This window comes from Salvelinus sp. IW2-2015, linkage group LG9 (assembly GCF_002910315.2).
Source record: "Salvelinus sp. IW2-2015 linkage group LG9, ASM291031v2, whole genome shotgun sequence".
Lineage (NCBI taxonomy): Eukaryota > Metazoa > Chordata > Actinopteri > Salmoniformes > Salmonidae > Salvelinus > Salvelinus sp. IW2-2015.
The window spans coordinates 5,670,148-5,692,041 of NC_036849.1; the positions used below are offsets into that span (position 1 = coordinate 5,670,148).

At 41.5% G+C, this 21,894-nt stretch overlaps 1 pseudogene; it reads left to right on the forward strand.

The window, feature by feature from the left end:
• Positions 1 to 2,680: 2,680 nt before the first annotated feature.
• LOC139028267 (piggyBac transposable element-derived protein 4-like) overlaps positions 2,681 to 21,894 on the forward strand; it is a 65,412-nt pseudogene continuing 46,198 nt past the window's right edge.

Sequence of the window (21,894 nt, forward strand, 5' to 3'; positions counted from 1 at the left end):
TTTGTAGGTTAGCAGTAAAACCTTGAAATCAGCCCTTGCCTTAACAGAAAGCCAGTGTAAGGAGGCTAGCACTGGAGTAATATGATTTAAAAAAATTGGTTCTTGTCAGGATTCTAGTAGCCGTATTTAGCACTAACTGAAGTTTATTTAGTGCTTGATCCGGGTAGCCGGAAAGTAGAGCATTGCAGTAGTCTAACCTAGAAGTGACAAAAGCATGGATACATTTTTCTGCATCATTTTTGGACAGAAAGTTTCTGATTTTTGCAATGTTACGTAGATGGAAAAAACTGTCCTTGAAACAGTCTTGATATGTTCGTCAAAAGAGAGATCAGGGTCCAGAGTAACGCCGAGGTCCTTCACAGTGTTATTTGAGACGACTTTACAACCATCAAGATTAATTGTCAGATTCAACAGAAGATCTCTTTGTTTCTTGGGACCTAGAACAAGCATCTCTGTTTTGTCCGAGTTTAAAAGTAGAAAGTTTTCAGCCATCCACTTCCTTATGTCTGAAACACAGGCTTCTAGCGAGGGCAATTTTGGGGCTTCACCATGTTTCATTGAAATGTACAGCTGTGTGTCATCCGGATAGCAGTGAAAGTTAACATTATGTTTTCGAATGACATCCCCAAGAGGTAAAATATATAGTGAAAACAATAGTGGTCCCAAAACGGACCCTTGAGGAACACCGAAATGTACAGTTGATTTGTCAGAGGACAAACCATTCACAGAGACAAACTGATATCTTTCCGACAGATAAGATCTAAACCAGGCCAGAACTTGTCCGTGTAGACCAATTTGGGTTTCCAATCCCTCCAAAAGAATGTGGTGATCGATGGTATCAAAGGCAGCACTAAGGTCTAGGAGCACGAGGACAGATGTAGAGCCTCGGTCTGACGCCATTAAAAGGTAATTTACCACCTTCACAAGTGCAGTCTCAGTGCTATGATGGGGTCTAAAACCAGACTGAAGCATTTCGTATACATTGTTTGTCTTCAGGAAGGCAGTGAGTTGGTCATTGTCCTGCTGGAAGGTTAACCTCTCTCCCAGTCTCAAATCTCTGGCAGATTGAAACAGGTTCCCCTCAATAATTTCCCTGTATTTAGCACCATCCATCATTCCTTCAATTCTGACCAGTTTCCCAGTCCCTGCCGATGAACAACACCCCCACAGCATGATGCTGCCACCACCATGCTTCACTTTGGGGGATGATGTTCTCAGGGTGATGGGAGGTGTTGGGTTTGCGCCAGACATAGCGAGTTCCTTGATGGCCAAAAAGCTCAATTTTATGTCTCATCTGACCAGAGTACCTTCTTCCATATGTGTGGGGAGTCTCCCATATGCCTTTAGGCGAACACCAAACGTGATTGCTTATTTTTTTCTTTAAGCAATGGCTTTTTTCTGGCCACTCTTCCTTTAAGCCCAGCTCTGTGGAGTGTACGGCTTAAAGTGGTCCTATGGACAGATACTCCAATCTCCGCTGTGGAGCTTTGCAGCTCCTTCAGGGTTATATTTGGTCTCTTTGTTGCCTCTCTGATTAATGCCCTCCTTGCCTGGTCCGTGAGTTTTGGTGGGCGGCCCTCTCTTGGCAGGTTTGTTGTGGTGCCATATTCATAACATTTTTTTATAATGGATTTAATGGTGCTCCATGGGATGTTAAAAGTTTCGGATTTGTTTTTATAACCCAAATCTGATCTGTACTTCTTCACAACTTTGTCCCTGACCTGTTTGTGGAGCTCCTTTGTCTTCATGGTGCCGCTTACTTGGTGGTGCCCCTTGCTTAGTGGTGTTGCAGACTCTTGGGCCTTTAAGAACAGGTGTATATGTACTTAGATCATGTGACAGATCATGTGACACTTGGATTGCACACAGGTGGACTTTATTTAAGGTAAACAGTTGCACCCGATCTTATTTAGGGGCTTCGTAGCAAATGGGGTGAATAAAAGTATTTTTTTTCATTTCACTTCACCAATTTGGACTATTTTGTGTATGTCCATTACATGAAATCCAAATAAAATGCATTTTAATTACAGGTTGTAATGCAACAAAATAGGAAAAACGCCAAGGGGGGTGAATACTTTTGCAAGGCACTGTACCACACCCAATAATGTCAAAGTGGAATTCTGTTTTTAGACATTTTTTTAAAAGTTTAAAAAATAAAAAAATGAAATGTCTTGAGTCAATAAGTATTCAACCCCTTTGTTATGGCAAGCCTAATTAAGTTGAGGAGTAAAAATGTACTTAACAAGTCACATAAGAAGTTGCATGGTCTCTGTATGTAATAATAGTGTTTCATTCTTTAAAGTCCAAGCTGTTGTGGGGGGGGGTGTTACCTTCAGACGAGTCCCATAACACTTGTGGGCCATAATGCAGAATGGAGACCACAATCCTGTTCATGAGAGTCTCCCCTTTTCACATCAGTTTGTAGCCCAAACGGTTTGGACGCTACTTACGTTTTTGTGAGAAGACCGATTTTCAGGATGTCCCATGGTCTGACAAACATCGCTCTGGCTCTGACACCTTTCAATGCAGATGCGGAAGTGCGACATTGGTGGATGCAGTGTATTGAGATGCATCAATACAAATGCTAAAAAACAGATATCTCTAGCTTTAACTGACATTTATTTATTTATTATGTTACTTAGATTGACACAACGGTGCGTCAATCGACTCTAGGGGGATAATGATCGTGGACGTCAGGAAACAGAAGAGGGAGCACCTCCCTATCCACATCGAAGGGACAGCTGTGTAGAAGGTGGAAAGTTTTAAGTTCCTCGGCATACACATCACAGACAAACTGAAGTGGTCCACCCACACAGATAGTGTGGTGAAGAAGGCGCAACAGCGCCTCTTCAACCTCAGGATGCTGAAGAAATTTGGCATGTCACCCAAAACAGGTCGGCAGAAAACAGGAAAACAGCACAGTATGGCAAAACAGCTGTTAGGCGCGGCAGAGCTCCAGGGCCAAGACAAGAACAAGGGAAAGAGTTAGTCAATGACCACCTTGCTGCTTTGTGTTCTGCTGCTGTTTTGTTTCAAAGACACAATATTAGTCTGTGTCCCTCCATGCTGCGTACCCGTGTAGCGAGAGAAAGCTGCCAGCCAGTGAGCCGACACACGCCACATAGTCACTCTCACTGAAATGAAATTGTTATTGGTCACATGCCCCGAATAAAACAAGTGTAGACTTTACAGTGAAATGCTTACTTACGAGCCTATTCCTAACAGTGCAGAGTTAAAAAGAAATAAAATATTTGAACAACAAAAAAAGGAATTAGTAACACAATAAAACAATAATGTGGCTATATACAAGGAGTACCAGTATCGAGTCAATGTGCAGGGCTACGACGTAGTTGAGGTAATTGAGGTAATACAATATGTACATGTGGGTAGGGGTAAAAGTGACTAGACAATCAGGATATATAATAAACAGAGCAGCAGCAGCGTCTGTAAAGTGTGTGAGTGTGTGTGTGTGTGTGTGTGTGGCGTCAATATGCATGTGTGTTTTGTGTGTGTGTGCGTGTTGGAGTGTCAGTGTAGTATGTGTGAGTGTGTGGGTAGAGTCTAGTGAGTGTGCGTAGAGCCAGTGCAAAACAATAAAATAAATAAATAATAAAGGGGACCAATTAAATTGTCCGGGTAGCTATTGATTAACTGTTCAGCAGTCTTATGGCTTGGGGGTAGAAACTGATCAGGTGCCTTTTAGTCACAGACTCCGGAACCGCTTGCCGTGCGGTAGCAGAGAGAACAGTGACTTGGGTGACTGGAGTCTATGATAATTTTTATGACCTTCCTCTGACACCGCCTGTTATAGAGGTCCTGGATGGCAGGGAATTCGGCCCCAGTGACATTTCTGGGATCTTTTGTCAGCTCATGAAACCAATACCTTAAATGTTGTGTTTATATTTTTGTTCAGTTTAGTATAGTTTATCTAAAAATAATGTATTTTAATGTTTCATTATTGTTATGAAATTCACTGAGGAGGATGGTCCTCCCCTTCTTCCTCTGAGGAGCCTACACTGTACCACACACATACAATTATCTGTACGGTCCCTCAGTGAGCAGTGAATTTCAAACACAGATTCAACCAGCCTCGCAAAGAAGGTAAACAATTGGTAGATGCGTAAATTTAAAAAAAGCAGACATTGAGTATGACTTTGAGCATTGTAAAGTTATTACATATACTTTGGATTATATACTTTGGATGGTGTATCAATACACCTAGTCATTAAAAAAAGATACAGGTGTCCTTCTTAACTCAGTTGCCGGAGAGGAAGGAAACCACTCAGGGATTTCACCATGAGGCCAAAGGTGACTAAAACAGTTAGAGAATTTAATGGCTGTGAAAGGACAACACTGAGGATGGATCAACAACATTGTAGTTACTCCACAATACTAAACTAAATGACAGAGTGAAAAGAAGAAAGCCTGTTCAGAATAAAAATATTCCAAAACATGCATCCTGTTTGCAATAAGGCACTAAAGTAACTGCAAAAATATGGCAAATAAATGTACTTTATGCCCTGAATACAAAGTGTTATGTTTTGAGCAAATCCAACACAACACACTGAGTACCACTCTTCATATTTTCAAGCACGGTGGTGGCTGCATCATGTTATGGGTATGTTTGTCATCTGCAAGGGCTAGGTAGCATTTTCAAAATAAAAATAAATGGAATAGAGCTTAACACAGGCAAAATCCAAGAGGGAAACCTGGCTCAGTCTGCTTTCCAATAGACACTGGGAGACAAATTCACATTTCAGCAGGACAATAACCTAAAACACAAGGCCAAATATACACTGGAGTTGCTTACCAAAATGACACTGAATGTTCCTGAGTGGCCTAGTTACAGTTTTGACTTGAAAAGCTATGGCAAGTCTTAAAAATGGCTGTCTAGTAATGATTAACGACCAACTTGACAGAGCTTGAAGAATTTTTTAAAGAATAATGTTCAAATATTGTACAATCCAGGTTTGCAAATCTCTTGACCTACCCAGAAATACTCACAGCTGTAATCACTGCCAAAGGTGATTCTAACTTGCATTGACTCAGGGGTGTGAATACTCATGTAAATTTGACGTTTCAGTATTTCACTTTCAATAAATTAGCAACGATTTCTAAAAACTTGTTTTCACTTTGTCATTATGGGGTATTATGTGTAGATGGGTGAGAGAGAAAAAATATATGTTATCCGTTTTGAATTCAGGCTGTAACAAAACAAAATGTGGAATAAGTCAAGGGGTAAGAATACTTTCTGAAGGCACTATAGGTGTTCCTTTTGTCCAGCTGGGAAAAAGCAGTGTGGATTGCAATAGAGATTGCATAATCTGTGGATCTGTTGGGGCTGTATGCGAATTGGAGTGGGTCCAGGGTTTCTGAGATGATGGCGTTGATGTGAGCCTTGACCAGACTTTCAAAGCATTTCATGGCTACAGACGTGAGTGCTACGGGGAGGTAGTCATTTAGACAGGTTACCTTTGCGTTCTTAGGCACAGGGTCGATGGAGGTTTGCTTGAAACATGTAGGTATTTCAGACTGGGTCAGAGAGGGGTTAAACCTGTCAGTGAAGAGACGTGCCAGCTAGTCAGCACATGCTCTGAGTATGTGTCCTGGTAATCCATCTGGCCCTTCGTCCCTGTGAATGTCTTAATCACATTGGCTACGGAGAACATGATCATACAGTTGTCCGGAACACCTGGTACTCTCAACACATGGTTCAGTGTTGCTTGCCTCGAAGCAAGCGGAGAAGGCATTTAGCTCGTCTGGTAGACTCTCGTCACTGGGCAGCTCTCGGCTGGGTTTGCTTTTGTAATCCCTGATTGTTTGCAAGCACTGCAACATCTGACTAGCATCAGAGCTGGTGTAGTACGATTAAATCTTAGTCCTGTATTGACGCTTTGCCTGTTTGATGGGTTTAGCGGGAGTTCTTCTAAGCATCCGGATTACTGTCCTGCTCCTTGAAAGCGGCAACTCTAGCCTTTAGATCAATGTGGATGTTGCCTGGCTTCTGGTTGGAATATGTATTCACTGTGGGGACAACGTTGTCGATTCACTGATTAATGAAGCCGGTGACTGATGTGGTAAACTCCTCAATGCCATCGGATGAATCCCAGAACATATTCCAGTTTTTGCTAGCGAAACAGTCCTGTAGCTTAGCATCCGCTTCATCGGACCACTTCCGTATTGAGCGTGTCACTGGTACTTCCTGTTTGAGTTTTTGCTTGTAAGCAGGAATCAGGAGGATAGAGTTATGGTCTGATTTGCCAAATGGAGGGCAGGGGTGAGTTTTGTATGCGTCTCTGTGTGTGGAGTAAAGGTGATCCAGAGTTGTTTTCCTCTGGTTGCACAGGTGACATGCTGGTAGAAACGAGGTAAAACAGAATTCAATTTTCCTCCATTAAAATCACCGGCCACTAGGAGCGCCGCCTCTGGATGAGCATTGTCTTGTTTGCTCTCTGTATACCTGCAAAGTGTGTTTGTTGGTTGTGAGAGTGTGCATGTTTTTGTGTGTCAGTCTGCCTTTATGTCTTCAGCCACAGGGTAGATTCTCGTTATTTGTTCATAATATATAACACTTCCCAGCTAAGTGTGTTTGGGAGAGTTTGTGGTTGTGTGTGTCAGTCTGTCTTTACGTGTGCCAAACACGGGTCCAAATTACAGATGATTGTAATTTGTTCCAAATATAGACTTAAAAATGCCTTTAGCACTAGTCGGGAACTCTGTTATCCTGTAATTATTCAATATGATGCATGGAACTGTACAAACTAGGTAGTAATTGCTGCCAGGCAGCACTCCAGGTTTATGGTAATCATAAGCCCTATTCACATGGGACTAGTATTACTATAGAACGTCGGTTGTGTAATTATTCCCCCAGAATGTCAGGTTTTCCAGTGGACGATTCGGACGGGATTAGTTTTACTAAACTGCCACTGTAATTATTTTTTTCCTCATTCAAAATGGACCATTATGACGGAAGCCTGGAGGCTCTTCTAGACGTGAAGATATTGCAAATGTGTATGGATAGCCTAATATTGACCTGGTGGCCTTCAGTTCGGAGAAAGTCAAAATACTAGTGCATATCAATAAGAACTGTAACCTATGTAGAAATGTTATTATGGCATATTTGGCAATTTATCAATTCATTTGCACAACATCTTCCACTTCATCTTTTAAAAGAGAAGTATGACACTAGGAAAGTTGATATGTGACAAAACAGATCATTAACCTGTAGGCTACCTTTGTTTTAAGCATGAATTTGTTCCCATGTTCTTACCCAAACGAGGTCCAGCACCTGTTAAAGCTCAAAACACAGAGGTGATGATTCGCATGGGATAAGTATGATCAGAGGACCTGGGAGATTGCTGAAAAATTTTACGTTTTTAGGGTGGGGATATTAACCTTCCTGCCAAGTACAAATTATTGACATGTCAGATTCTATAGCCCTATTTGCAAGGGATTTGTTTTACTGGGGGAGAAAGGGTTATGTAATTATGTGCAGGAGCACAAATCACCACATCAGTAATTTAAGTCCCGTCTGAATCTGGCATGTTGGTCATTTTTACAAAGCAGAAGAATAATAATTCCATTTATTAACTAAAGTCCTCTGATAATACTAGTCCCATGCAAATCCCTGTGTTTTGAGAGAAATGTTGGACTTTGACAGGTGTTGGTCGCAGTTTGAGCAAGAAAACAATAACTATATGAAGGGCCTACATGTACAGTATGTGTCAACTTCCACAGTGAATGCTTTTGTATATAAGTTTTGACTCATTGTGCATCAGTGCATCAGTAAAACAAATTGTGCCTATTTAATGCAACCCTTGCTGTTAATAGATTGCAGAGCAGCAACTGAGCTAAACTTTTGGAAATGTTCGCTTTCTCATCCATAGCCTAAAAAGGCATCTCAAGTGCATGTGTGCTATTTAGCTCACATCTGCAGTCTGGGGGGCAATTAGGATGTTTTCCACTGTAGATAGCAAAAATGATTATGATTACAATTCATCAATTAAAAGAATATATAGTGACACTGTACCAAAGATGGTTTGGTATGGTTTACAAACTTGGGAGCCAAGATTCAGTTATCAGTGTAGCCTGTTATCGCCTGGACATGTTGATATCTTCACGGCTAGAATTTAAACGTTCGGGCTTCCATCATAATGGTCCATTTATAACAAATTTTAAAAATAATTACATGGCAGTTTTGAAAAAACCCAGAATCACGTCCAAATCGTCCTCTGGAATAAGGGAAGCTCTGGGATAATAATTACATAACCAACGTTCTCTAGTAATAGTAGTCCCGTGCGAACAGGGCTATAGTAATGTATTTTTTGTAGATAAAATAAATAAATAAATAAAATCTTGAGTTATCACTGTAGCCTGTCGTCACCTGGACATGTTGAAATATCTTCATGCCTAGAATAAAAACTTCCATGCTTCTGTCATAATGGTCAATTTATTTTAAAATAATCTAAAATCAAATAATTATAGGGAGTCGTTTGGCAAAAACGAATTCCCTATGAATCCTGTTCTGGAATAACTGATATTTTGGGGTAATAATTACATAACCAACAACTCTAGTAATACTAGTACCGTACGAATCAGACAGGATTGGTTTTACTGGGGGAGATAGGGTAATGTAATAATATGCACAAGCACAAAACACCACATCGATCATTTTAGTCCCATCGGAATCTGCCATGCCAGTAATTCTTACTTGGTAGGAGGTTATTATTCCAGGCCTAAAAGCCTACTGTTTCATGGCAAACTCCCAGGTCCTCTGATAATACTTATAATACAGAGTTTGGGTAAGAACATTGGAACAAATTGATGCTTAGCCCTTAAGGGTAAAAAATGACCCGCCACTATGTTTAACAGCAGAGAAAACCCCCTAAATGATCTTTTTTCAATTTGATATTTGACTACTTTCCTAGAGTGACCCCGACATTAGAAAAAGTGAAACATTGCCTTTGTTCATATTGCCATGAAAGCTGTACACCACCAGGGTACAAAGATTGTCTTGGGGTCATTTTTGACCCGGCAGTTATACAATAATTTACACACCACAAAAACCACAAAGACACACACACACACACACACACAATGAGGAATTGAGATTGTGTGCTACTGATTGATTGTGCATGTGCAGCATCTCCCCTCCACGACCCCACACATGACTCAAGTTCACAGACAATTTTTTTTTTTAATTCAGACAAAATAAAAATAAATTCTGACAAAATAATGTTGCCCTGTGTCCCCTCTTTACTGAAGCAATGAGTGCATGGTTCAGTGTCCAACAGCTCGTAGATCTGATATTTTCAAACGTCGAGGAGGAACAAGAGAACAATAATATATGAAGAGAAGGAGGTATCTGAAAAAGAAGATGGGGAAGAATACAACCCAGAGCACGATGCATCATCTTCAGATGAAGAAGAAATCCCCCAAGCTGAAAGAGAGACATTTTTGTCAAAGAACCACAAATTAACATGGTCCTTGTCACCATATGACAACCAGGGCAGGATGGCAGCACAAAATGTCATAAGGATGACCCCAGGGCCCACAAGACATGCAGTTGCCCATGCACAGGACATCGCCTCAACATTCTCAACATTGCCCATGCCCAGGAGATCGCCTCAACATGTTCATCACACCAGCCATCGAAAAAATCATCCTGGAGATGACACATTTGGAGGGTTTCCGGTAAATATGGAGACAACTGGAAAAGGATGGATGAGATTGACCTGCGTGCCTACATAGGGCTGCTAATCTTAGCGGGTGTGTATAGGTCCCTAGGTGAGGCTACATGTAGTCGCTGGGATGTAGAGAGTGGAAGGGCGATTATCCGTGCCACGATGCCACAAAGTCTTTCACACTTTCTCAAGAATGCTACGATTTGATAACCGTGAGTCAAGACCTGCAAGACGTGTGAGAGACAAACTGACGGCCATAAGAGAGGTCTGGGAGAAGTGGGTGGAGCATCTGCCATACCTCTACAACCCTGGGCCAGACGTAACAGTGAATGAGCAACTGGTTCCATTCAGAGGTACATTTTTATTTTCATATCTGTAATGTAATTGATTTCCACTGTTAATTTTATTATGTTTTGCTGTAATATCATTGATGTATGTGATTGTTTTCTGTGACACTGATACTAATTACTGATAGTAGTCTCTTTTGTCAAAAGGTTGCGGTCCTTTCCGACAGAATATGCCCAGCAAGCCAGCAAAGTATGGAATCAAGACATGGTTGGCCTGTGACGCACAATCCAGCTACGCTTGGAAGATGCAAGTCTACACAGGGAAGCCGACCAGTGGAGGCCCGGAGAAGAACCAGAGGATGTGGGTTGTGTTTAATGTGACAGATGGACTGAGGGGGCACAATGTCACGTGTGACAATTTCTTCACCATTTATGAACTTAGCCAGCAGCTCCTGAAGAGGACGATCACCATGGTTGAACAAGCCTGAGCTCCCCCCTGCTATCCTCGCAATAAGGGGGAGAGAGGCCTTCTCATCAAAGTTTGCCTTCACCCCCACCACCACTCTAGTTTCTTACCTCCCAAAGAGGAACAAGAATGTGGTCCTTCTGAGCACACTGCACAAAATGGCTGAGATCAGTGATCGTGAGGACAGGAAGCCAGCCATCATCCTGGAGTACAACCACAACAAAGGAGGCATGGACAACCTGGACAAGGTGATTGGAGCTTACAGCTGCAGGAGGATGATTTCCCGCTGGTCATCTTCCATAACATCATTGATGTGTCCTCATACAATGCCTTCATGATATGGAACAAGATAATCCTTAACTGGATGCCTGATAAGCGGAACAAGAGGAGGGTGTTCCTGGAGCAGCTGGGAAAGGCACTTCTAACCCCACATATTCAAAGAAGGGAGTGCCTCCCCCACACACCAGCCTCTGCAGCGCTTGTGAAAGCTGTTCATGGGGCTGAATCTTGTCCTGGTCCACCTAAGGCTGCAGGTTTGATAGGCAAGTGGAGGAGATGCCAATTCTGCCCCCCAAAGAAGGACTGTAAAACAAAAACTATGTGCAGCACATTTGAGAAATACATCTGCAAAGTCCATGCACACACACTTGCATACTGTCCTACATGTGCTAAATAGAGTTGATTGATTTATGTTCTTAAAATTTTTGTTTTGTATCTATTATCTTATTTTCTCTTATTTATTGTTGTTGTTTTTACACCACGTGGGTGATTCATTTTTTCTTTTTTAAATGGTATTTTGTAGATGATTTCCTCATTGCAAAGTATATACGGATATATCACTATGTTGCCAAAAAAGACGGCTGTTATTTTCTTCAATAAAATGCATTCAAAACTACTTTCTGCCATTTCTGCTACTTTCTTAAGCTATGCAAGTGCTATCTCTTGATAAAAAATTTATGTTTACACCTATACAGTACCTTTAGCAATAATAATAATAAACCTCTACTTTATTTAAAGAAAAAAAATTATGACAGGTGTGTTTTAATTCAAACGAGTGGTGTCCACTGATTAATTGCAGTCTTTCTGCATTGTGAAGAGGGAAAACCCAGATATTCACAACGTTTGTGATGAATGACAGGTTGTTTCTTAATGCAAAATAGATTTGCGCTTTAAAATTAATTTAACCCCATACGATCGATGTCAGCGCCCCATAAAAATCTCCATAGAAATATGTCACTTTAAGCTATACAGTGGGGAGAACAAGTATTTGAAACACTGCCGATTTTGCAGGTTTTCCTACTTACAAAGCATGTAGAGGTCTGTAATTTTTATCATAGGTACACTTCAACTGTGAGAGAAGGAATCAAAAAAATCCAGAAAATCACATTGTATGATTTTTAAGTAATTAATTTGCATTTTATTGCATGACATAAGTATTTGATCACCTACCAACCAGTAAGAATTCCGGCTCTCACAGACGCTGTTAGTTTTTCTTTAAGAAGCCCTCCTGTTCTCCACTCATTACCTGTATTAACTGCACCTGTTTGAACTCGTTACTTGTATAAAAGACACCTGTCCACACACTCAATCAAACAGACTCCAACCTCTCCACAATGGCCAAGACCAGAGAGCTGTGTAAGGACATCAGGGATGAAATTGTTGTAACGCTCGTCTTCCTCCTCGTCTGAGGAGGAGCAGGATCGGACCAAAACGCAGCGTGGGTTGAATACATAATAATTTTAATAATAATAACGAAGACGAAAATACACTTGAACACACAAAATAATAAATGACGTGAACAGACCTGCACTTGTGAACTATAACATGAACGCACGAACAGGAAGGAACACACGAATGAAATAAACTAACGAAACGAAAACAGTCCCGTGTGGCACAACACTGACACAGGAACAATCACCCACAAACAAACAGTGTGAACAGCCTACCTAAATATGGTTCTCAATCAGAGGAAATGTAAAACACCTGCCCCTGATTGAAAACCATATCAGGCTAGTGAACAACCCTAAACATGAAACAAATAACATAGACTGCCCACCCCAACTCACGCCCTGACCATACTAAACAAAGACAAAACAAAGGAAATAAGGTCAGGAACGTGACAATTGTAGACCTGCACAAGGCTGGGATGGGCTACAGGACAATAGGAAGCAGCTTGGTGAGAAGGCAACAACTGTTGGCGCAATTATTAGAAAATGGAAGAAGTTCAAGATGACAGTCAAACACCCTCGGTCTGGGGCTCCATGCAAGATCTCACCTCGTGGGGCATCAATGATCATAGGAAGGTGAGGGATCAGCCCAGAACTACACGGCAGGACCTGGTCAATGACCTGAAGAGAGCTGGGACCACAGTCTCAAAGAAAAACATTAGTAACACACTACGCCGTCATGGATTAAAATCCTGCAGCGCACGCAAGGATTGATTTTCTGGATTTTTGTTTTAGATTCCGTCTCTCACAGTTGAAGTGTACCTATGATAAAAATTACAGACCTCTACATGCTTTGTAAGTAGGAAAACCTGCAAAATCGGCATTGTATCAAATACTTGTTCTCCCCACTGTATATATCTGTTTATTTGCATTGGATGCGTCTAAATTCATCGCATCCACCTACACACTTCCGCACCTGTGGTGAAAATTGACACAGCCTAAGTGGTGTTTGTCAGACCATGAGTCATCCCGAAAATCATTTTTCTCATAAAATCGTATGTAGCGTCCGAACGGTTTGGCCTACAAAACTATTATGACCCCTCTGTTGGTGTTCTCGATTTTGCTCTATGACCCTCACAAGCGTCTTGTGACTCGTCTGAAGTCGGTACAGCCAACTTCTGTCTGTAGCGTCTGAACCGTTTGGACTACACACATATATGAACCCTCTGTGGAAAGTAAAGTTTCCAAATGGATAAAAAAAGATCCCTCATCGATCTACACACAATATCCCATAATGACAGACCCTTTACTCAGTACTTTGTTGATGTACATTTGGCAGCGATTACAGCCTTGAGTCTTCTTGGGTATGACACTACAAGCTTGGAACACCTGTATTTGGGGAGTTTATCCAATTCTTCTCTGCAGATCCTTTCAGCTTTGTCAGGTTGGATTGGGGGCATCGCAGCACAGCTATTTTCAGGTCTATCCAGAGATGTTTGATCGGGTTCAAGTCCGGGCCCTGGCTGGGCCACTCTAGGACATTCAGAAACTTGTTCCAAAGTCACTCCTGCATTGTCTTGGCTGTGTGCTTAGGTTGTTGTCCTGTTAGAAGGTGAACCTTCACCCCAGTCTTAGGTCCTGAGTGCTCTGGTACAGGTTTTCATCAAGGATCTCTCTGTACCTTGCTCCCTTCATCTTTCCCTCGATGCTGACTAGTCTCCCAGTCCCTGCTGCTGAAATTCAACCACATAGCATGATGCTGCCACCTCCATGCTTCACCGTAGGGATGGTGCCAGGTTTCCTCCAGATGTGACGCTTGGCATTCAGGCAAAAGAGTTCAATCTTGGTTTCATCAAACCAGAGAATCTTGTTACTCATGGTCTGAGAATCTTTAGGTCGTGACCCGGTTCTGGAAACTAGCCGTATGTTGCAAGTCGTGACTTCACAGGAGAGCCGTTTTAACGTACAGTTATTTTTTTTATCAAAATGCGTTTTTTTTGCCAAAATGCCTTCTCGAACATGTGAACTTTCATGTGCCTTAATAATAAACTTGTATGCTGTAAATACAAATACAATTGTTCAATTACGAGCCTTGTTGGTCTAGTGTTAGCTAGCTACATTTTTCAGATATTACCAGTTTCTAATTTTGACAAGAAATGGTTTCATTTCATGCTAAAGTGTACTGTTAGCTAGCTAGCTAACGTTAGCTGGCTGGCTCCCTAGCAGATGTTATTATTAGTTTCCCAGAGCTTTTTGCTTTTCTAGTTAGAGCCTGACGTTAGCTAGCTAACATTGCACCTGTTGGTTTGCTCCCAGCACTGTGGCATTGTTGGCACTTTGTTAATTGTTGTTTAACTAGCTAGCGTTAGCTGGCTGGCTCGTTAGCTAACGTTACGTGACATGTGTACAACACCCATTGAATATGGCCGGTGTCAGTAAACGCCTGCAAAGAAGTGTAATGAAATTGTTGCCAGCAGAACTGGTTAGGCTGTTTTTATGTTATCCAGAGGTAAACAAATCATTGACCAGAGCGTCTAGTGTGCGCGATGGGTGGGGCTAAAGCTTAAGAGGGGGTGAACGATGCTGAATGGGTGTAAACAAAGAAGAGCTCTTCACCAGATACCAAAACATTCAAAGGCGATTTTCTCAAAAGTGAGTTTACAAGTTGATCAACTTTCAAAGCAGAATTACTTTCCCATTGTTCCTCAAATGCAATGTATGATATACCATTTTGTAGCTCTGAGTCTCTACTTTTATCCAATGTAAGAAACACCATTTCACATTTTGCTACATAAGACTGAGTCCAGATGGTGAGTCACTTTTGGCAAACTTCAAGCGGGCTGTAATGTGCCTTTTACTGAGGATTGGCTTCTGTCTGGCCACTACCATAAAGGCCTGATTGGGGGAGTGCTGCAGAGATGGTTGTCCTTCAGGAAGGTTCTCCCTTCTCCACAGAGGAACACTGGAGCTCTGTCAGAGTGACCATCAGGTTCTTGGTCACCTCCCTGACCAAGGCCCTTCTTCCCCAATTGCTCAGTTTGGCCGGGTGGCCAGCTCTAGGAAGAGTCTTGGTGGTTCCAAACCTCTTCCATTTAAGAATGATGGATGCCACTGTGTTCTTGGGGACCTTCAATGCTGCATAAAAATGTTGGTACCCTTCCCCAGATCTTTGCCTCGATATAATCCTGTTGGATCCAATCCAATTCTTTCAACCTCATGGCTTGGTTTTTGGTCTGACATGCAATGTCAACTGTGGGACCTTATATAGTGTGTGCCTTTCCAAATCATGTCCAATCAATTGAAAAAACATCTCAAGGATGATCAATGGAAACAGGATGCACCTGAGCTCAATTTCGAGTCTCATAGAAAAGGGTCCGAATACTTATAATAAGGTATTTGTTTAAAATGTTAATACATTTGCAAACATTTCTGAAGGAACTGTTTTTGCTTTGTCATTTTGGGATAATGTGTGTCGAGTGATGAGGATTTTTTTAAATACATTTTAAAACAAGGTTGTAATGTAACAAAATATGAAAAAAGTCAAGGGGATTGAATACTTTCCGAATGCACTGTACATGTACATGCTGGTGTTTTATATATTTGTTAATACTTCAAGGTGTCTGAAATTCTAAATCAAATAGCAAAATAATCATTGGTATGACCTTCTTAAAACAATTCCATATAGCTTAGTAGAACCCCCCTCCCCCTTCCCCTGGCTTAGACAGGACTTATACTCTTATGGGTTAATTGACTGCATAAAGTGCATGGTTCTTATTGATATTATTGCTTTCTTAGAACTGAAAGCCAATATTACACTATCCCTCGACAAGTTTAAATATCTTCAGGCCAAGAACAGCCTCCAGGCTTCCGTCATAATGGTCAATTTTGAAAGATACATTTATAATTCTTTTTAGCTGGGGGCAGGTTGGTAAAACTGTGTGAGGTCCTTCAGGAGCTGCAGAGAGCTTTAAAGATGGAATCCGCATTAGGGGAAACAGCGCCGCTCTCTGCCCCAGCACCTTTGTTATTGTTTTTGTTTTGTGGACTAAACCGAGGTGAGGTAGTATCAAGCGGTGTAGGAAAAAAAGTGCAGTACATATTCCCCTGTTCAATCGCCCGTGCAATGATGTCTGAGGGCAAAAGAAATGTTTGTTGTTTGCAGTAACTTCTTTGTTGTTCTAATATCACAAAAGGACGTGGCAGTTTCACCATTAAGGATTCCAGCTTTAAAAATCACACCATGGCTGATTGTAACCTGCAGGACACTGACATTTCTTCTCTCCTCAGCTGGCAGTCTGGCAAAGTGACAGAGTTTAAGGAACTACAAAAGAAGGTCAGTGGTAACACACACACACAGACCGAGCACTGGGTTGCTGCTCCTTTTGTCACCACCAAGCCAAAGCCTGTGAGAGATAATAAACTGGAGAGAGAGGCTCCTGGCACATGTTCAATAAAATACCCGTTTTTCTGCTTAACAAATGATGCAACTGAGGCTACATTCTTGCAGCGTTCCATAAATAACGTTGGCACGGTGCTCTGCCCCGTTAATTCGTTATTCGGGTTAAAGATTGTTTATCAACAACAGTGGAAAGGTAACTTGTCTATGTGATACAGTACTAACTGACAATACCCGAATGCCTCCGTTCATTTCGATATTTACTATATGTAACTCTGAAAATCATGTGATGTGTTAAGAGATTTTATGTTTGTGGTGTGTTTCGACCACCTTGCTCCCAGGACCATCCATTTAAACTAATAGATAGAGGCAACGGAGAGGACACCTAACTCAAGATCTCCAAGGAGGAATACTGTTCAAACGTGTCCTAAAAATCCATACAGATAAATCACTCGATGCTCCCATCTTAAGTTTCGGGAACTAGTGGCACTACGATAACAGAACAGATGAGGACCGATGTGGATGTGTTGCACATACCAAAAATAGAAGACATCTGTCATTTAAGTTGAATTTATACCCTACACAGGACGCAACACAGGAACTACAAATAGCCACGCATAATGCTGATCCTGTATAATGGCTTAGCAAAATTAAGCAGACGTGTGCAGCCCCGCAATTATAAACTTGATCCAAGTATGCCAGATCACCATTTCACATGTGCATTCTTGCGTTGCATACATCCTGTATGAATCAGGCTTTAAGTTCTGCAGGTCCTGCAGGTCCTATTTTTTGATTGTTTGACTGCACTCTAAGTAAATGTGCCTTCAAGAACGGTTTTAGTAGAGGATAACACATATTCACAATTGTTTCAACATCTAATTTCCCAGAAACAATTTGCATTCTTGGACGGACCTGATAAAATGTGTGTATGATCCTGACAAAACATTGAAGAGGCACACTTAAAATTCTACTAAAATTGTAGAATTAGACATAGCCATGTGAGTATAGAAGGCAGACTGCGAGCATAAACGTGACTTATTTTTCACTTCTCAAAACAGGAGGCTCCATTGCCCATTCGATCTAGTGTCAAATTCATCCACTTGTCAAGACAAGTGCCAGCCAATTCACTGGGTATTTGTCATGCAAGTTACTTTTAGATTCCTAAAGGAGGGTACACATTCTGTGAAAAGTGAAGTCTATTTACCCTGTTTCATTCTTTCCTTGGCAGAGAGGGCTAGAGAACTGATTTAGTTATCCACTGGGGTCTGTGCGACTGGTCTCCCTATAGGCTGAGCTGCCACCTCAGAAATCATCAGTGGACTTCAAACCAGCACCACACTATTAGTTCTCTCAAGATTAAACTTGACCCAAAACCAATTTTATTAAAGCCCCAGTGCAGTTAACGTGATTTTCCTGTGTTTTATATACAGTATAGTTCTACACTATGAGGTTGGAATAATATTGTGAAATTGTGAAAATGATGACAATGCCCTTTTAGTATAAAAGCTGTTTGAAAAGACCTCCTGAAATGTCAGCCTGTTTGAGTAGGTTGGAGTTTTGGCCAGCATGGTGACATCACCGGTAAATTAGTTAATAAACCAATATTAATATTAAAGAGAGTTAATTCCTCTCTGCCAATAACAGCTAGTTTTTCTCTTTCCCCTCACCTCTCAGACCACTCCTGTTCTTTGTTAAAAAGCCATTTTTGTTTCGTTTTGACCAGTTTAATTGAAAACAATCACAGTATGGTACTTCATTGTTACCCAGAAATGATTTGATATTGAGATAAAAACATCTGCCTTGGGCCTTTAATAATGCCAATATTTTTTCATCATCGAGATCTATTGAGGGACACAGGTTTGTTTGATTGTGTCCAACATTTGTATTCTGCTTGTGTCTACTGAGACTGCGGTGCCTGTGGGTAGTTTCAATTAGGTGAACTTGAATATAATGTTATTCTTCATAACCCTTGAATACAGACCTCAATCCACTGTATTGCAACTCAAAAATACAGTGGGGCAAAAAAAGTATTTAGTCAGCCACCAATTGTACAAGTTCTCCCACTTAAAAAGATGAGAGAGGCCTGTAATTTCATCACAGGTACACTTCAACTATGACAGACAAAATGAGAAAAAGAATTCCAGAAAATCACATTGTAGGATCTTTAATGAATTTATTTGCAAATTATGGGGGAAAATAAGTATTTGGTCAATAACAAAAGTTTATCTCAATACTTTGTTATATACCCTTTGTTGGCAATGACAGAGGTCAAACGTTTTCTGTAAATCTTCACAAGGTTTTCACACACTGTTGCTGGTATTTTGGCCCATTCCTCCATGCAGATCTCCTCTAGAGCAGTGATGTTTTGGGGCTGTTGCTGGGCAACACGGACTTTCAACTCCTTCCAAAGATTTTCTAGTGGTTGAGATCTGGAGACTGGCTAGGCCACTCCAGGACCTTGAAATGCTTCTTACGACAAGCCAGTCCTTCGTTGCCGGGCAGTGTTTTTTGGGATCATTGTCATGCTGAAAGACCCAGCCACGTTTCATCTTCAATGCCCTTGCTGATGGAAGGAGGTTTTCACTCAAAATCTCACAATACATGGCCCCATTCATTCTTTCCTTTAGACGATCAGTCGTCCTGTCCCTTTGCAGAAAAACAGCCCCAAAGCATGATGTTTCCACCCCCATGCTTCACAGTAGGTTATGGTGTTTCTTTGATGCAACTCAGCATTTCTTTGTCCTCCAAACACGACGAGTTGAGTTTTTACCAAAAAGTTATTATTGGTTTCATCGACCATATGACATTCTCCCAATCTTCTCTGGATCATCCAAATGCTCTCTAGCAAACTTCAGACGGGCCTGGACATGTACTGGCTTAAGCAGGGGGACACGTCTGACACTGCAGGATTTGAGTTCCCTGGCGGCGTAAGGTGTTACTGATGGTAGCTTTGTTACTTGGTCCCAGCTCTCTTGCAGGTCATTCACTAGGTCCCCCGTGTGTTCTGGGATTTTTGCTCACCGTCTCTTGTGATCATTTTGACCCCACGGGGTGAGATCTTGCGTGGAGCCCCAGATCGAGGGAGATTATCAGTGGTCTTGTATGTCTTCCATTTCCTAAATAATTGCTCCCACAGTTGATTTCTTCAAACCAAGCTGCTTACCTATTGCAGATTCAGTCTTCCCAGCCTGGTGCAGGTCTACAATTTTGTTTCTGGTGTTCTTTGACAGCTCTTTGGTCTTGGCCATAGTGGAGTTTGGAGTGTGACTGTTTGAGGTTGTGGACAGGTGTCTTTTATACTGATAACAAGTTCAAACAGGTGCCATTAATACAGGTAACGAGTGGAGGACAGAGGAGCCTCTTAAAGAGGTCTGTGAGAGCCAGAAATCTTGCTTGTTTGTAGGTGACCAAATACTTATTTTCCACCATAATTTGCAAATAAATTCATAAAAAATCCTACAATGTGATTTTCTGGAATTCTTTTTCTCATTTTGTCTGTCATAGTTGAAGTGTACCTGTGATGAAATTACAGGCCTCTCTCATCTTTTTAAGTGGGAGAACTTGTACAATTGGTGGCTGACTAAATACTTTTTTGCCCCACTGTATATTGATAAATTAATGTCAATCAAAACCAAAGTGATGCCACTGAGAAATCTTCATCTTTGTTTTTCATTGGAAACTTTATCCCAAACAAGTTGTCATCATCCATTGCAAATTACAGTAATTATGACACAATCAGAATGCTGTTTTATGAGACTTCCATTTAAGTAGTTTAATTTAATTTAAAGAACTATGTAGAGTAGACGCACAGCCAATCTACATACAGTACACCCCACTGAGACCCACTGACAACTGGCTACAGCGTCCTTCCTAATTCACTGGATTATCCACAATTCCAATCGACGTACAGCACACCCCATTGAGACTGTCTAACAACTACTGTTTCTTCCGGAACTTCTAACACTTCGTGATTCTACCCAATTTCAGCAGGGACTTCATTACTCTTGTATTAATTAACACAACTTGTTAAAAGAAGCTTTACATAAGTAGATCGGGGAAGAAATGGCACTACAACATTTGAATGCATTTATAGTGAGCTAGCACCACCATCACAAACCATTGGACCTCGCTTTGTTCACGGGGGCAATGTCATGCTGAAACATTAAAGGGCCTTCGCCAAACTGTTGCTACAAAGTTGGAAAACGGAATCGTCTAGAATGTCATTGTGTACTGTAGCGTTAAGATTTCTCTACACTGGAACTAAGGGGCCTAGTCCAAACCATGCTTGGGGCAGGTAGCGTTCTTCTGGCATTCGCAGAACCCAGAATCGTCCGTCGAACTGCCAGTAAGTGAAGTGTGATTCATCACTCCAGAGAATGTCGGCAAGCTTTACATCATTCCAACCGACGCTTGGCATTGTGCATGTTGATTTTAGGATTGTGTGCGGCTGCTCGGCCATGGAAACCCATTTCATGAAGCTCCCGTCTAACAGTTTTTGTGCTGACGTTGCTTCCAGAGGCAGTTTGGAAGTCGGTAGTGACTGTTGCAGCTGAGGACAGACCATTTTTACACGCTACATGCTTCAGCACTCGGCGGTCCCGTTCTGGGAGCTTGTGTGGCCTACCACTTCGCGGTTGACACCTTGTTGCTCCTAGACGTGTCCACTTCACAATAACAGAACTTACAGTGATTCGGGCAGCTCTAGCAGGGCAAAAATTTGATGAACTGACTTGTTGAAAAGGTGGCATCCTACGACGGTGCCACGTTGAAAGTCACTGAGATCTTCAGTAAGGCCATTCTACTGCCAATGTTGGTCTATGGAGATTGCATGGCAGTGTGCTCAAATGTATACACCTGTCACCAACAGGTGTTGCTGAAATAGCCGAATCCACTAATTTGAAGTGGTGTCCACATACTTTTGGTCGATGTCGTGTATTTCAAAAGCAAAACTTATTCAAAATGAGATATAGGGTAGCCGTCAATGAGCAAATTACACAGCGAGCATCTTGTAAGGATTGCTTTCAGACAGATATCCTTCTAAAATCATATAAAATATCTGGTTTTGATGGACAAGGATCATGTCCTTGGTATGTAGTATGCAGTAACCAAACACTCTAATCCCAGTTAGCCTCTGAAGGAATCTCTTTCTCTCTCTCTGAAAGTAATTACAAAGGGATGACATACAAACTGGGGAAGATTCCCCAGGAGGAGGCTGGGTTCGGTTACATAGGAGTTTCCCTAGCACAGGATTACAGTTATCAATTTGGAGTCTATGTCATTAATGAATCCCCCCCAACCCAGCCCCTAATAATCCAGCCAGGTCTCATAGACTAGACGTAACATAGTAAACACAATTAGTATGATCTGTTCTGTTTGGTATGGTTACATAAGACAG